This window comes from Aegilops tauschii, chromosome 1 (genome assembly GCF_002575655.3).
Source record: "Aegilops tauschii subsp. strangulata cultivar AL8/78 chromosome 1, Aet v6.0, whole genome shotgun sequence".
In the NCBI taxonomy this organism is placed as follows: domain Eukaryota; kingdom Viridiplantae; phylum Streptophyta; class Magnoliopsida; order Poales; family Poaceae; genus Aegilops; species Aegilops tauschii.
This window is the reverse complement of record NC_053035.3, coordinates 117,821,570-117,837,171: the sequence shown is the minus strand read 5'-3', so window position 1 is coordinate 117,837,171 and position 15,602 is coordinate 117,821,570. Positions and strand designations below refer to the sequence as shown.

At 46.0% G+C, this 15,602-nt stretch overlaps 1 pseudogene; it reads right to left on the bottom strand.

Moving 5' to 3' along the window:
- Positions 1-11,355: 11,355 nt before the first annotated feature.
- Positions 11,356-15,602, bottom strand: part of LOC109781855 (DNA-directed RNA polymerase III subunit 1-like) — a 40,841-nt pseudogene continuing 36,594 nt past the window's right edge.

The window sequence follows — 15,602 nt, the reverse complement described above, 5'->3', positions numbered from 1 at the left end:
TATGACGAGGAGTCTCGAAATGGTCGAGACGTAAAAATCGATATATTGGACGACTATATTCGGACTTCGGAAAGGTTCCGAGTGATTCGGGTATTTTTCGGAGTCCCGGAGAGTTACGGGAATTCGTATTGGGCCTTAATGGGCCATACGGGGAAGGAGAGAAAGGCCTCAAAAGGTGGCCGCACCCCTCCCCATGGTCTGGTCCGAATTGGACTTGGGAAGGTGGGCGCACCCTTCCTTCTTTCTCCTTCCCCCTTCCCTTCTCCTACTCCCACAAGGAAAGGAGGAGTCCTACTCCCGGTGGGAGTAGGACTCCCCCCTATGGCGCGCCTCTCCCCTTGGCCGGCTGCCTCCCTCTTGCTCCTTTATATACGGGGGCAGGGGGCACCCCAGACACACAACAATTGATCCTTGAGATCTCTTAGCCGTGTGCGGTGCCCCCCCTCCACCATATTACACCTCGATAATACCGTTGCGGAGCTTAGGCGAAGCCCTGCGTCGGTGGAACATCATCATCGCCACCACGCCGTCGTGCTGACGAAACTCTCCCTCAACACTCGGCTGGATCGGAGTTCGAGGGACGTCATCGAGCTGAACGTGTGTAGAACTCGGAGGTGCCGTACGTTCGGTACTTGATCGGTCGGATCGTGAAGACGTACGACTACATCAACCGCGTTGTGATAACGCTTCCGCTATCGGTCTACGAGGGTATGTGGACAACACTCTCCCCTCTCGTTGCTATGCATCACCATGATCTTGCGTGTGCGTAGGAAATTTTTTGAAATTACTACGTTCCCCAACAAGCGTGCACCCGGGGGCTGAGGGCCCGGGCACCCGGTGCGGGCAGGAGCAGCTCCAGGCAGGAGGGGGCCGGGCACCCGGGGCCATTTGGCCGGGCATCCGGGGGGAGTGGCTGGGGCGAGGTCCAGCTGAGGCCGGGCACCCAGGGCCGAGGGCCGGGCACCCGGGGTGGCCAGAGGCGCGGCCAACCGGCGGCTGGGGGTGGCCGGGCACCCGGGCCCTTGGTGGCCGGACACCCGGGGAGGTCCGAGACCTCTCTTGCTTCGTGCCTCACACGTCCTTCTTCCTTCTCCTCCTCCATAGATGCTTGGGTCTCCCTCCTAGCTTCTTCTTGGACTTCTTCTTGGTACCTACGAATGCACAACAATTCCGTTTGAGGTAGAACCCGATTCTCGTGTGAATTCGAATGGAGTTCGAAGAGGAAGGAGTCAACCTCGGTTTCGTTGGCACGTGCATGTGCCCTTGTCCTAGTTCATCTCCGTGCTTGCGATGGTGGTGTGACGTCCATGGGGATGGTCGAGGGATGCTCCGCATCATCTCCCCCCCTTGGGAGAGATCCGTCCACGGATCGTGATCTTCATCACCATGGGAAAGAGAGGGCGTCGCCGTGTAGAAGTGGACAACCACCAAGCATGTATCATGTTGAAGCTCGAAATGGGCACTCTCCAATGTCGCATCGTCTTGTGATTCCTTCAAAAGGAGCAAGTATAACAAACACTTGGAAAAACAAATGTGGTTAGCGTTAGTGCAAAACCAAGCATTCAAGAGGTGTTTCACCAAACAAGTGTCATCATCAAGCATAACATATGGTGTGACAAGGGATTGTGACATGTCATGTAAGCACATATATTGAGCAAAATCAAGGGCATCATGGAAACAAGCATGGAAAGGTGAGGTAGCAATGCAAATATGTGGGACAAGTAAACAAGCATCTACCTCAATGTCATAGCAAGCATGCATAAAGTGCTCAACAAATGGTCTATGGTATGCGTATGAGCCATTCACAACACCGAATAAGAGGAGATGTCTAAAAACATGGGGTAAGTGCAAGACAATCCGAGCATAATATGCACATGGTATAGTGAAAATAGTGTGGCACTCAACACAATGGAAAGAGCAATCATTCATCATGTGTGAGGCAATCAAGTCAAGCAAGTGACAAGCAATGGGACATGGCATATGTGAAGTAATTAAATTTTTGCAACCAAACATATGATAGGAGCAAGTAATTCAAGAATTGGATGCAACATGAGCAAGCATAGAAATCAAGTCGTGCAAACTAGTGGAGCGAAGATGCAACACACTAGAGGAAATCATGGCAATCATGTCATGTGAGCAACTAGGCATAGACAATGCACATGACATATCGCGAGCATGAACACAAAGCAAGATCAAGGTATCATCATAGGCATGTAGCACATAGCAAACATGGCAATAACAAGCAATATCTCCACCAAGCATGCAAATACACATACAAGTATGAGAATCAATTATCATGTGTAATGCTAAGCATGGGTCACAAATGCATGGCAAAGGCATAGGAAAGAGCATATCATGCAAAGTGAACATGGCATATAATATGTAATGGACAATAACCCATAGCCAAGTGAGGGCCATGTCGAAGAAATGTGCGAAGTCTTTGCGCGAAGAGAGCGGTGGGAAAGGCAACCCATGGGATCCCAAGTCATCATTGCTCTCTAGAGCTCGTTTTGTCAACTCATGGGATTGTGAGGTTGACAAGTATTCATGGCTACCTACACAAAAAAGACACAAACCAAATAAATTGTGCGTGTGGTAAATGTACACATCATCCATCATGATGTGTATGTGCATGTGTGAGTTAGCATAAGATAAGAATCGCTCAAAGAAATTTGATGCATGGTATAAGAACATGTCATCCATCATGAAAGAATAGTTGTTATGTATGGCACGATGGGGACACAAGTTGAGAATGTAAGTATATGGCACATCACTAGCATGTTTATTCATGGGGAGCATATGGTGCACACAAGTAGTGGGATCATGCAATGGATAGGATGAATCAAAATCTCCTAAAATGTATGAGGCAACTATGGGGGTGTCCTCATGAGAAATAGTGGAAACATCATATGGAGAAAATGGAGAACATCCAAAACAATTCATATCCGAAGCTAGGTGGTCATGGCATGGCATATGAGATAAATGATGCAAAGGGAGCATATCAATATCATCACAAGAGAAACAAATGCCAATCACCATGGGCCTGTCATCTATGCCATATGTGCAAATTGGGTTTATGTTGATGGCATATGCATAGTCACTACGATGAGATTGCAAATATGACATATTGTTGATCTCATGCATAGCATATGAAAAGTCAAGCGGATTGTCAAACATGATGTGACCGAGAGAATTATCACAAGAAATCCTATGTAACATGGCATCACGACTAATAGACTCCACATGGCAATCATCAAACTCATCATAAATTGGTAAATCATTGCATGGGGAAATCATACTAGAATGAAGCATGGTAATAGGTGGATCAACATCATGCAAGCAATCAATGTCAAGAATGTCCACTAGTGGGACTAGGTCATCACCTTCACCTATTTTACCTTTCTCAATCCGTTCATGTGGTGTAGGTGAGGTGGCAAAGACCAAATGGTGGTCATCATCTTCATCTTGATGGAACCATGTGGGGGGTGCATCATATTCCACCATGGCCATCGTCTTGTCCATAAGAAGGACCAAGTCATCGCGAATCGGCGCATCATCATATATGGGACCTATCACCAAATGAGAAGACACAATAGAGGTAGAGGTTAAGTTGTCAGAAATCGAACTGGCCTCACATGCCCTATCAACTACCTCACTCTCTATATGTGGTGGTGGCTCACTCACTCCCTCAAGGTAGGTGCACTCAATGTCACATATGGTTGAGTCACTCAAATCACTCAAGTGGTGGTGGTGGTAACTCTCCTCACATGGGGATTGGGGCACCTCGTCATATATGGGGCTAGTGGTGAAGTCACCCTCACTCTCAATATGGTGGCATATGTCACTCAACTCATCATACGTCGCCATGGTCAAAGGGAAAATTCCATGCTCAACCATCTCGTCGCCGTCGCCGTGGATGAAGGCTGAAGATGGCACATCATCGCTCTCCTCCATGACCGAAGGGAAAATCCCATGCTCGATCATCTCGTCACCGTCGTCGTGGATGAAGGCAGATGCAGGCGTACTCGTCGGAGGTAGGCGAAGATGCCGTACGTCCAAAGGCGAAGATGCCTTGATAACACTTGGCGAAGATGCCGAAGTGGTGGTAGTAGTCGTAGCTCCGTCTTGTTGGTGCTCGTCTCGCGGTCTTCTCTTGTGCTTATGAAGTTTGGTCGTAGCTTGATGTAGAGCTTTTTGGGACTTGTAGGTGTACGCATCGCGAGCATCTTCATCTTGATGGTGTTGTTGTGCTTGAGCTCGATGGCGTTCCGAAGATTTGCTACTTGAGCGTCGCCGCCTTGAAGATGACGAAGGGGAAGAAGACTTGTAGTTGGCCCACACTTATCAGATGTCATCCAATTGTGCTCCCAACTTGGTGTCGATGTAGTCCCTTGGCCGTGCTTCGCTTTGGTGAATGTCGACAGTGAGTCGCTCAATGCCTCGCATTGCTCGTTGTAGTCCGAAGATGGATGTTTTGGTGATGTAGTTGTTCGCGCCGTCGCTGTTGTCGAAGACCGGAGATGAAATGCCTTGCCTATCCATCACAAGACTCGGGCAAATGTGAGTGGAAGAAAGGAAAGAACTAGACCAATGTACCTTATCCAATGTTGAAGATGGATCAATGATCACTCAATAATGTATCAAGGAAATAGCACAATTGGTACCAGATCTTGCCAATTCTCACACCTACACAAGTAAGGCTTATGGTGGAGCTCGATGAGGATAGTGGCCCAAAAATTTGATGCAAAAATGTTAGCAAGAGTCAATAATGTTGGAAAAGATTCACAAATTCGCAAGTGAAACAAGTAGACCAATAGCAATGGGTGGCACACGGGAACACACACACGGATAGATAAATGGGGTCGTGCAACCAAGGAACGAGCACAAAATGTGGAATCCATGGAAAACGTTCGTGTTGCACAACTCAAGAGAGACGCTAGCACGACTGCTCAATAGGCGGATACGACACTTGTGCACAACCTATAAGATGCAAAATGTATCAACTTACTATCCCAAGTATGCTATGTGTATGATGTTCCCGGTGTTCTTCTCAAGATGATCCAAGATGATCGGATATGACAATCTTATGTGCAATGTTGTATGATGCTATGGCTATTGCTTACAAGCTCTTTGCTCTCTTTTTCTTTTGCTTAAAAGCTTATTCCTTTTTTTGTGGCCACTTATGCGAAATGCACAAACCAAGATAGCAATTTTGTATATGCAGGAACAATCTTGTGACACAAGAGATGATATGATACCAATATGATATGGTATGTATGCAATGGAAGGTACGGATCACTAATGTGCACAAGTAACGTTGCCAGCAATACTCAAAGGCTAGTCTCGATAGGCAAGCGACGCAAAATGGGCTAAGGGGTTAATAATGTAATGGCAAGAATGTACAACTATGGGATACCACGATACCAAGATGATATAGAGGTTACCATTCTTGCTTACGGTTAGGGTGTCAAAATGGAGAAGTGGTCGATGTCGAATCCTTGTCAAAGGTGAGCGGCGGTGTTGTCGATGTCGAACCGTTCCTAGTTAGCCGAAACACCCTAGGAAACGGAAAAACCACAAACTCAAAATCTCAAAGGAAAATGTCAAATGGTGGTAGCGGAATGCGTTGGTGGATCCGGAATTAGCAATGTGGAAGAGGTGGTGGTGGTTGATGACGAAGCAACTGTCCCTAAGTAGCCGAAACACCTTAGGAGACTCAAGTCACCACTCAAGCAACCACAAATGCTATAAGGATCAAAAATGGGTTAGGTTGCGGAAAGCTATGGTGGTTTTACGGATGATATGGTGGATGGCCTAGGCAAATATGCCAAAACGGAAACATTTTGATGGAGTCAAATGGTGTTCGAACCTATCTAGATGGATGGGGGATGTCAATAGCTACTCAACAAGCTAAAGAACGTCAAAATCGGACTCCGGGAGTGAAAGTTATGGCCGAAACGGTTTTAGTGTTGGGCTGATTCGGGGGGTGCGGGTGCCCGGTGGTTGGGGGTGCGGGCACCCTGGGTGGTCCGGGGCAAACAGCCCGGGGGTGCGGGTGCCCGGGGGTTCGGGGTGCGGGCACCCGGGGTGGTCAGCGGGGTTGCACGGGGGGTCCGGGTGCCCGGGGTTTGAGGTTCGGGTGCCCGGGGTTTGAGGTCCGGGTGCCCGGGGGTCACGGATTTGGGCGGAAATTCGTGGAAAAATGGGAGAAATTGGTGGATTTCATGGTGGGAAAGGTGGAGATGGATGGGGGGAAGGCTAGATCCACTTGAAACCAAGCAAATTCATGGATCAAATCCAACAAAACCTCATCAAACCAACAAATCACAAAAAAAATTTAGGGCTATTTTTGGTGGGGAATTTTCGAAATTGGGGAAGGACACAACAAAATTAGGCTAGAGAACAAGAAGGGGGCTCCAATTTCGTGAGAAATCATGGCTCATGATACCAAGATGTTGTAGGGTGGAACCATAGATGGAGATCTTTCATGAATTGGAGGGGAAATCCCCAAGAACACGAAGAACACGAAGAACACAAGAGAGGGAAAACACTCAAATTGACTAGATCCAATCACACATATGCTAGATCCAAGAACACGCAAGAGGTCACAGTGATTCAAGGACAACAAAGTAAAGATACAAGGTACTAGTTCATCCAAATCCTATGAGGAGAGAGGTCTTAATGATCCTATGATGGAGATCCTTCCCAAGATGGGGGCTTGATATCCACTAGGGATCTTCTCCTAGGAGGTCTTGATCTCCTAGAGGAGTGGGTACAAGGAGCAAAGCTCTCTAATGTCTCTCATATACTTTGCTATCCTACAAATGAGCTAGGGAAGGGGTATATATAGTCTAGGGACGAAATAGAGGGAGAGAGGGATACAAAGGTCCAAAATGACCCTAAAAACGCAGACACTTCGGAGTAGTCCGGGCACCTGGGGTGCGGAGGACCGGGCACCCGGTCCGGTCAGAGAGGCCTCGGCCTAGTTGCTGTTGGGGCCAGGCACCCGGGGGCTAAGGGCCCGGGCACCCGGTGCGGGCAGGAGCAGCTCTAGGCGGGAGGGGGCGGGCACCCAGGGTCGGCTGGAGTGGCCCGGGCGGGCGGCCGGGCACCCGGGGGGTGGCTAGGGCGAGGTCCAGCTGAGGCCGGGCACCCGGGGTGGCCAGAGGCGCGGCCAGCCGGCGGCTGGGGGTGGCCGGGCACCCGGGCCCTTGGTGGCCGGATACCCGGGGAGGTCCGAGACCTCTCTTGCTTTGCGCCTCACGCGTCCTTCTTCCTTCTCCTCCTCCATAGGTGCTTGGGTCTCCCTCCTAGCTTCTTCATGGACTTCTTCTTGGTACCTAAGAATGCACAACAATTCCGTTTGAGGTAGAACCCAATTCTCGTGTGAATTCTAATGGAGTTCGAAGAGGAAGGAGTCAACCTCGGTTTCGTTGGCACGTGCATGTGCCCTTGTCCTAGGTCCTCTCCGCATCACTTCACGATTTGGTTCTCTCCCATTGAAGAATTCACCTTGCAAACCAATACACACAATAGCCCAAACGGCGGGGTTATGTCCAAGAATATGCATTTTTCATCTTATGCTTCCAACTAGCAGAATTAGTACCATCAAAGTAAGGACCTCTACGGTGGTAATTTCCCTCGCTAGACGACATACTCTCCAAGGTTGTGAAACCAAGGCTATGATCACCAAAGCTATAGAAATCAAGGCAAATGGTGACCAAAGCTCTAATACCACTTGTAGGATCGAAATTATGTCTAGAGGGGGGGTAATTAGACTACTTGACCAAATAAAAATCTAGCCTTTTCCCAATTTTAAGTCTTGGCAGATTTTAGCAACTTAGTACAAGTCAAGCAATCAACATACACATGCAATTCTAAGAGTATAGCAGCAGAATGTAAATCATTGCATATGAAGGTAAATGGGAGGAGTTTGGAGGGAGAAAAGGCAATGTAGACATGGAGATTTTTGGCATGGTTCTGATAGGTGGTGCTATCAAACATCCATGTTGATGGAGAATTCAACCCACGAAGGGTAACGGTTGCACGAGTCCACGGGGGGCTCCACCCACGAAGGGTCCACGAAGAAGCAACCTTGTCTATCCCACCATGGCCATCGCCCACGAAGGACTTGCCTCACTAGGGTAGATCTTCACGAAGTAGGCGATCTCCTTACCCGTACAAACTCCTTTGTTCAACTCCACAATCTTGACGGAGGCTCCCAAGTGACACCTAACCAATCTAGGAGACACCACTCTCCAAAAGGTAATAGATAGTGTGTTGATGATGAACTCCTTGCTCTTGTGCTTCAAATGATAGTCTCCCCAACACTCAACTCTCTCTCACAGATTTGGATATGGTGGAAAGATGATTGGAGTAGAAAGCAACTTGGGGAAGGCTAGAGATCAAAATTCTTGTGGTTGGATCGGAATGTCTTGGTCTCAACACATTAGTAGGTGGTTCTCTCTCAGAAAATGAATGCTGGAAGTGTAGGTGCATTCTGATGGCTCTCTCCTCGAATGGAGAATGGGTGGAGGGGTATATAGCCTTCACACAAAATCTAACCGTTACACACAATTTACCAAACTCGGTGGGACCGAATAGTGAAACTCGGTCAGACCGATTCAGTTCAAAATGTGAACGTTAGGCTTTTCGGTGGGACCGACATGATTAACTCGGTGGGACCGATGTGCTAGGGTTAGGGCATAACTTGATCTCGGTGAGACCGATCACATGAACTCGATGAGACCGATTTCAGTGATAGGCAAACAGAGAGTTGGCCAGGCAAACTCGATGGGACCGATCGCTCATTTCGGTGAGACCGAAACGTTACGAAAAGGAAATGGAGAATTTGCATTGCGAACTCGGTGGGACCGATCGCTCATTTCGGTTAGACCGAAACGTTACGAAGGGAAACAGAGAGTTTGCAATCTCATCTTGGTGAGATCGAGATCCCTATCAGTGAGACCGAACTAATTAGGGTTTTTGGCTATGGCTATGTCAAATGAACTCGGTGGTGCCGCATAGATCAAATCGGTGGGGCCGAGTTTGACTTTAGGTTTAGGACATATGTGGAATTGAGAAAGTGGTTGAGGGCTTTTGGAGCATATCACTAAGCATTTTGAGCAAGCAAGCCATTAAGCAACACCTCATCCCCTTTTAATAGTATTGGCTTTTCCTATGTACTCAATGTGATCTTGGATCACTAAAATAAAAATGTAGAGTCTTGAGCTTTTGCCAATATGTGTCCTTAGCATTTTGAGGGGTCCACATCTCTAGTCCATGCCATGCCAATCACTGAACTTTCTGAAATGATCATCTTGAAAGAGTATTATTTCAATGAGCTATATGTTGTTAAGAATTACCAAAACCACCCAGGGATTAGTTGCACTTTCATCGGGTCCTCACTATCCTGTTAGGCAGATCGGCGCTGGTGACCCCGGTTGAGGCGTCGCGCGAGCAGGATCGCCGACGGCCGTCGGTAGTCATGGGGTTGTGTCCCTCCCGGTCCACCGGGACTGGCTGGGGATGCAAGTGTGGACGCCCCCTACTGTGGGGGCATCGACCCAGATCCCGTGACTGATGTCGGGCTAGGAATGAAAGGAGATCTCTTTCTTTCCTCCTTCCGAGGTTGGTGCTCCATGATGTGGACGGATGGTGGTGGCTTGGACGTGGATGCCGGAGCGGCGGCTCCGGATGGTGGTCCACATGATTGCTCTCTGGCGAGCACCATGTCGGTGGTGGTGACTCTCTCTCTTGGTCATGTGGGCGTCAGGAGGGTAGCGGTGGTGGCTCGGGCGCTCTCCCTATCTTTGGCAGTGGCTTCGCCCTGATCCAGACATGGGAAACTGAATTCGTTGCGCTTGTCCTGAAGACCTCGTGTTGGCATGGGGGAGCTGCCGAGCGAAAGCTCGCGAGCGCCGCTATCTTCTTGAAGACGTCGTCGTGGTGCTCTGGACTTTGCAGCGGCGACGTTTTGTGCCGTTTTCCCTTCTGGGGGCGTTGTCGTGGAGCTTAGGTGTTTAGGTCTTTGTGTGGCGTCGTACTCGGTTTTCCCTATGCTGTCTTTCGGTAGTATAGGCGTGGCCTGTGTGATCCAGCTATTTTGGGATCGGCATTGTATAAGGGCTACCTCACCATCTTGTATTGTTCGGTCGTGTACTTGGTTTGGTGATTGGTTTATATATAAAGTGAGGCGAAAGGCTGTTTCTAGAGATTGGCCCGATCTGCTCCTTTGTGGACCGAAGGCCCGACGGATGTCTGGATTGCGGCTAGTTGTTTTGGCCATGTCCGGAAAAATGGATCGGCAACCGCACACGCCCGTCCACACCATGATCACCGGCAAGATCCCTGTGCGCAACCTCCTCAGGTGGCAATGATAGCTAGCACCAGCGGAGCGTGACTGCCACCCAATGGCGCGGAGCTGCAGAACGGTGGCCACTTTGGCTGTTGGCGCTCATGGCTGGCATGGGGCATGCATTGGGCTCTCTACTGGGAGGTGGACCGCAGCGGTGAGGTGGTGCCCTCCCACACAGACGGTGATCGGCCGACGGCACTACGGTCCACAACTTGGTGGTGGTGATTCGGATCTGGTCGGCCGAATGGTGGTGGCTGCAGACTATGCTGCAGCGGCCTCCTACGGCTCCACGACGGCGGTGGTCATTGAAAGATCTTCGGGAGTCTTCATCTTAATATTTGGTGGTTGACTTCGGTGGTGAGATACAAATTATGAACGACGACTTGACATAGAGGGATGGTTGTGCAACAGCGGCGGTCACATCGCATGTAGTTTCTGAGATCGCAGAAAAGTGGCGGCGACGACACTTGATGACTTCGATGGTGGTGCTACTTGAGCATTAGGTCGCGAGCTCCGAGATGAAAGCCTAGGTCTGGCCCGAGCTGGTTATACCTGGCAATGGTGATATTTTTTACGTTGTTACCTTGTTGAAGGCATTGCTTAGATATGCTCCGATTGATTCTTCAGGGTGAAAACTTAGATTCTAGCATTGGTGGTTGGATTCGGTAATAGCGACACATAGCTTTGATCTTGTATGACTTCCCATTGCAGGCGTATTTTGTGTGTGCGTGCATTGGTGTTGGCTATGTGCATTCTAGCTATGCAGAGGCCGTGCTCTTAGGGTTTGTTCCTCTTGATGGTCCTTTTTGAGCCAATAAAATCCACCCTTTATCGAAAAAATACACTTGTGATGACAAGTTGTAGTATTCTGTCTTCCAAACCTTGCTTAGTACTAACTTTGAAGTCTTGAAGCTTTGTTTTTCTGTTATAAGACTGCATTTTGTGCTCTACGGAGATGGGCATTGCAGTTGTAATTGAATTTGAGTATGTGGATTTGTGCTTTATGGAGCTGCTTCTTATATGAAAGATTGTGTGCCGCAACTTGGTACATCTCATTTTTTAAGCCAAACTATGCGTGGCTTTATCAATTCTTGCCAAAATGACAGTCAAACATCATGATATGGGAGTCATTGCAATTTACAAATCCTTGTAGCAGCCAAACAAGTTTTTTGCAATTGGATTTCCATGTCAACCAAATGAAATCCTAACATAGATTTCATTTCATTTCTACCACATGAAATGAGGGGTGCCAAACGAGCTGTAAAGAAAGTACAGTCCTATGCCATGCATCCCCAAATCCAAGCTTCTTCGATCTCACAGTAGAATTGGATCAGGCTGGTACTTGAATTCAGGCAAATCCTGGAGCCTGCAAGGAAAATAAATGCCACCCATTTAATCTTGTCTGTTTGGTTAAGGATTGCATCACATAACAATGAAAATACAGTGCCGTCCAAAACAGGAGTAATTAAATTTAGACAGGTGTTCTTTTGCAACAGTAAAAGTTGAGGGCAATACATTACACGTACCTTTGCCTGACTTTGAGGATACCAGTGCCGAGTTGCTTGGGTATGCCCATGATGATGCATTCACTAACTCCCTCTATCTGATCCTCGCGACCAGCGTACGAAGCATTGAAGAGATGCTCCGAAGCTCTCTCGAATGAAGACAGCATCAGCACGCTGCTTTTCATCTTCGCGATGCCACCAGCCGTGATGCCCAAAATTTCGCCCTGCGATACCGGCAGCACATGCACAGTTATTAATCAGCCTTGAGGCAGATGGATGGATGATTAAAATGGTGATCAGTGTAAGATGACTCTACAAACCTTGTATGTCATCAGGTCTGCCAGAAGCATCATATGTCTCAGATCAATCATCATGTTGTTATTTTCAAAGGTATACCGAATTTCATCAATGATAGATCTCCTTGCAGCTTCAATTCCAAGTGTTTTGTTCACTTCCAAAATGTGGTTACTTTTTGTTCTCTTAGCATCAACTCCAGGAGTACCCAAAACTTTCAGGAGGTTTGTTCTGCAATAAAAAATTGTTTGATTGGCATATTATCATCTCAGACTAGCATTGAAGAAGTCACAGTGAGTCTTATAAACAACTTACAGAAGCAATAAATAAGAATCCTTACCCTTCAACCAACAGGTTGTATCTGTCGAAAGTTCCATCGCGTCTTAAAACAGGGTTGACAACAGCTCTTTCAACAGTTGAAATGCCCTGAATTGATCAATAGGAAGGTCAGCTACATCATCATAATGGAAGAAAATTTACCTCATACTTCGTCTACCTTTACAATCAGTTTTGGAAGCATCGATTTGAGATTGTGCAGCTCAAGCTGAAGTTTGGACTTATCTGTTCCAGTTGGATATATTCTCAACTTGGTTTCATCGATGACACGAACATGCTGTAAATATGATGTATCATAAATACAATTGCAGAGAAAATGTTGGGCATATTACGCAACCACAGAGCTTTGTTCATACCTCAGACTTTAACTTTATTTTTGGATCATTTAGTATTGACAGCTGCACAGTGTCAGAAGAGATTCCCATGTACCTTTCTGTGCGCTGCATATCGAGTTCAACAACCAAATGTGGCTGGTTTGATCTTAAGACAATCTTTATGGCTGCTGCCACCTGTTGAACATAACAAGGTTTCTCGTCAAGTTGAGTGCTTCCTTACAAAAGTTATCTGTTATGCCGGGGTTTCAACCTCCTTTACGAAGAAAAAAAATGCACAGGACATATAGCATGCGCAGATCTTTTTCTTCATTTTGAGTTCATGCAAAGAAACATGACTACACAAACTAAAACATTCAACAATCTCGGCTCAAACCAGCATATGCAAATTCACACATAATAATGCAAGACTTGTTATATTAAACTAACAAATTGTAAACATTATCTATACATAGCTCATAAAACACATACATGAATATTTTTATAATATATTTGCTAGACAGCCAAACAACAAATCGAAGATTTTGCATCCATAGCAAAGCCCAAAGATTGATGAAGTGCATGTATATTTAATGCCTGGGGGAATGCCAAATGACAATTCTTTGTAACTATGAATGCACTAAATTTATGTGACATGTTTAACAATACCCAGAGCAAAATGCAAGCAGACAAATTTCCTTTAAGTGCATATACAAATTCAAAAGAATATAATTATCTGAATAACTTACCTCACCCAGCACTACTTTCTCAATAGAACATTTCACTTTGGCTGCAAATAACTCATCCTGCTCAGACAAAAGTTCTGTAGTGATAATTGGTGTGCTTATCTTTTTAACAGCATTGATGATTTCCTTAATGCGGGGAACTCCAAGAGTAACATCTTTGTTGTTCTTAAGGAAACAAATCTTTGAAGGATATTTAACTGTAGTAGATTCAACATCCTATATTTATATTTCTGCATTTTGTATGCCATAGAGCCCTACCATATCAACAGTAACCATAAAACTTCTTTGTATGTATTGTTGAAAGTTTTTATCATACTCATTAGATAATAAATCGTAGTAGCCCCCTAATGATAAGTTTCAGAAAATAAAGTAAAGCTCCCACTTCCACATCATTAACATGCCACAATAACTATACCATTTTATTTAAATACAAAGTAAAGGAAGGATACTCATGCTAGCTACTCCTGCAAAATGGAAGGTTTTCAATGTCATTTGGGTCCCAGGCTCTCCAATACTCTGTGCCCCAATTGCCCCAATTGATGCTCCTGCTTCGATTATTTTTGAGTGATAACGAGATAAGCAAGTGTCCAAGAAAACCTGTGCCAGGAAAAAGGATATAATAATCATATAGCAGAACCACAGAAGAACAAAATGCACAAACAAACTGATAAAAAAATCCTTGTACCCCCGGTTATTTAAAATTGTTCGTCACAAGAATGCCACTGTTTTACTTTCTACCCACATGCTGACTTTTGTAGGGCTCTCATTGGTCAGCATTTGGTGGACTAGAATGAGATAGTCCTAAAGGTTGCAGATGTGCAGATAACTATAGACCATGACCTTACTAAAATGCCACTGTTTCTACCCACAGGCCGACTTTCAAAGGGCTTTGATGTTTTTAGAAATGCAGTCACTTAATAACCACAACAATATAACGTTACCACAATGATCTACTTGATGGAACATTTTACTGCACAAAATATAGTTTCATCTTGCAGATACACAATCATAGGTGACGTGCCTAAGATTACAGTAGTTTGGTAAAATAATGATGATTTAGTACATGCAAGATTTCATACACACCTGCAGTTGTTTCGCAGATATGCCAGAAATATCAGCAGCAACGCGTTCTTCAATGCTAGAGTCCCTCTTTCCCACACGATCTTCATCTAGTTGAAGCGCTCTCCATGTGCTTCTAAGCATTTTGATGCGGTCCTCAAAGAATTTTCTTAACATCTCCTTGAACTTATCACTACAACCACCAGATGAGGCATCTTGTCCGGAGAGCTTATCATTAAGCATTTGCAAGATTAACTCTGGAGATAACGTGTCATGTCCCCTTTGCGGACATGTGGCCTACAAAGTTAAATCGTCACTGATCAATGCTCAGAGCACAAGGAACCCTTATCTTCGTCAACCTAAGAAGTATTCATGCATGTTAAAACTAACCATGACTTTCATAAACAATTGGTCCAAATTTAAGGGACGGCCACCTTTTCCTTCCATCTTTACAGGATCCATACCATCATCTCCATAGACAAACTGAACAATACCGCCGCTAGCATTACGGACAGTCTGATCATAGAAAACTGAGAGATCTTCAAGACCCTTCATTAGTCTGCGGGACATATATCCAGTTTCTGCTGTTTTGACCTATGATTACAAGTCCAAACGGAAGGAACAAACATATATCAGATACCTACTAAAAATTAAATCCAAAAATGATTCGAATATCCAGTAGGCACATGGAGTCAACTGGCAGTGCCCAACCGTTTCCACCTCAGTCAAGATAAAATAAGACATGTCATAGCGGATCCACACCAAGTTAGTATAAAATAAAACATGTTGTAGTTCATCCATTTCTGTAAATAGGCCTTCAAATTGGTACAGTATCATAATTTCACATTGGTAGTCTATAGAGATATCAAGTAGTTGTTGAAGTCTGTTGTAGTTGGTAGGTTGCTGATATTGAAAACAATCTGTTGATGCATATGCTACTCTAGGTGTCAGTACTTTGATGTTTTATCTTCTTAGCTCCACCTTGCCTTTTGAG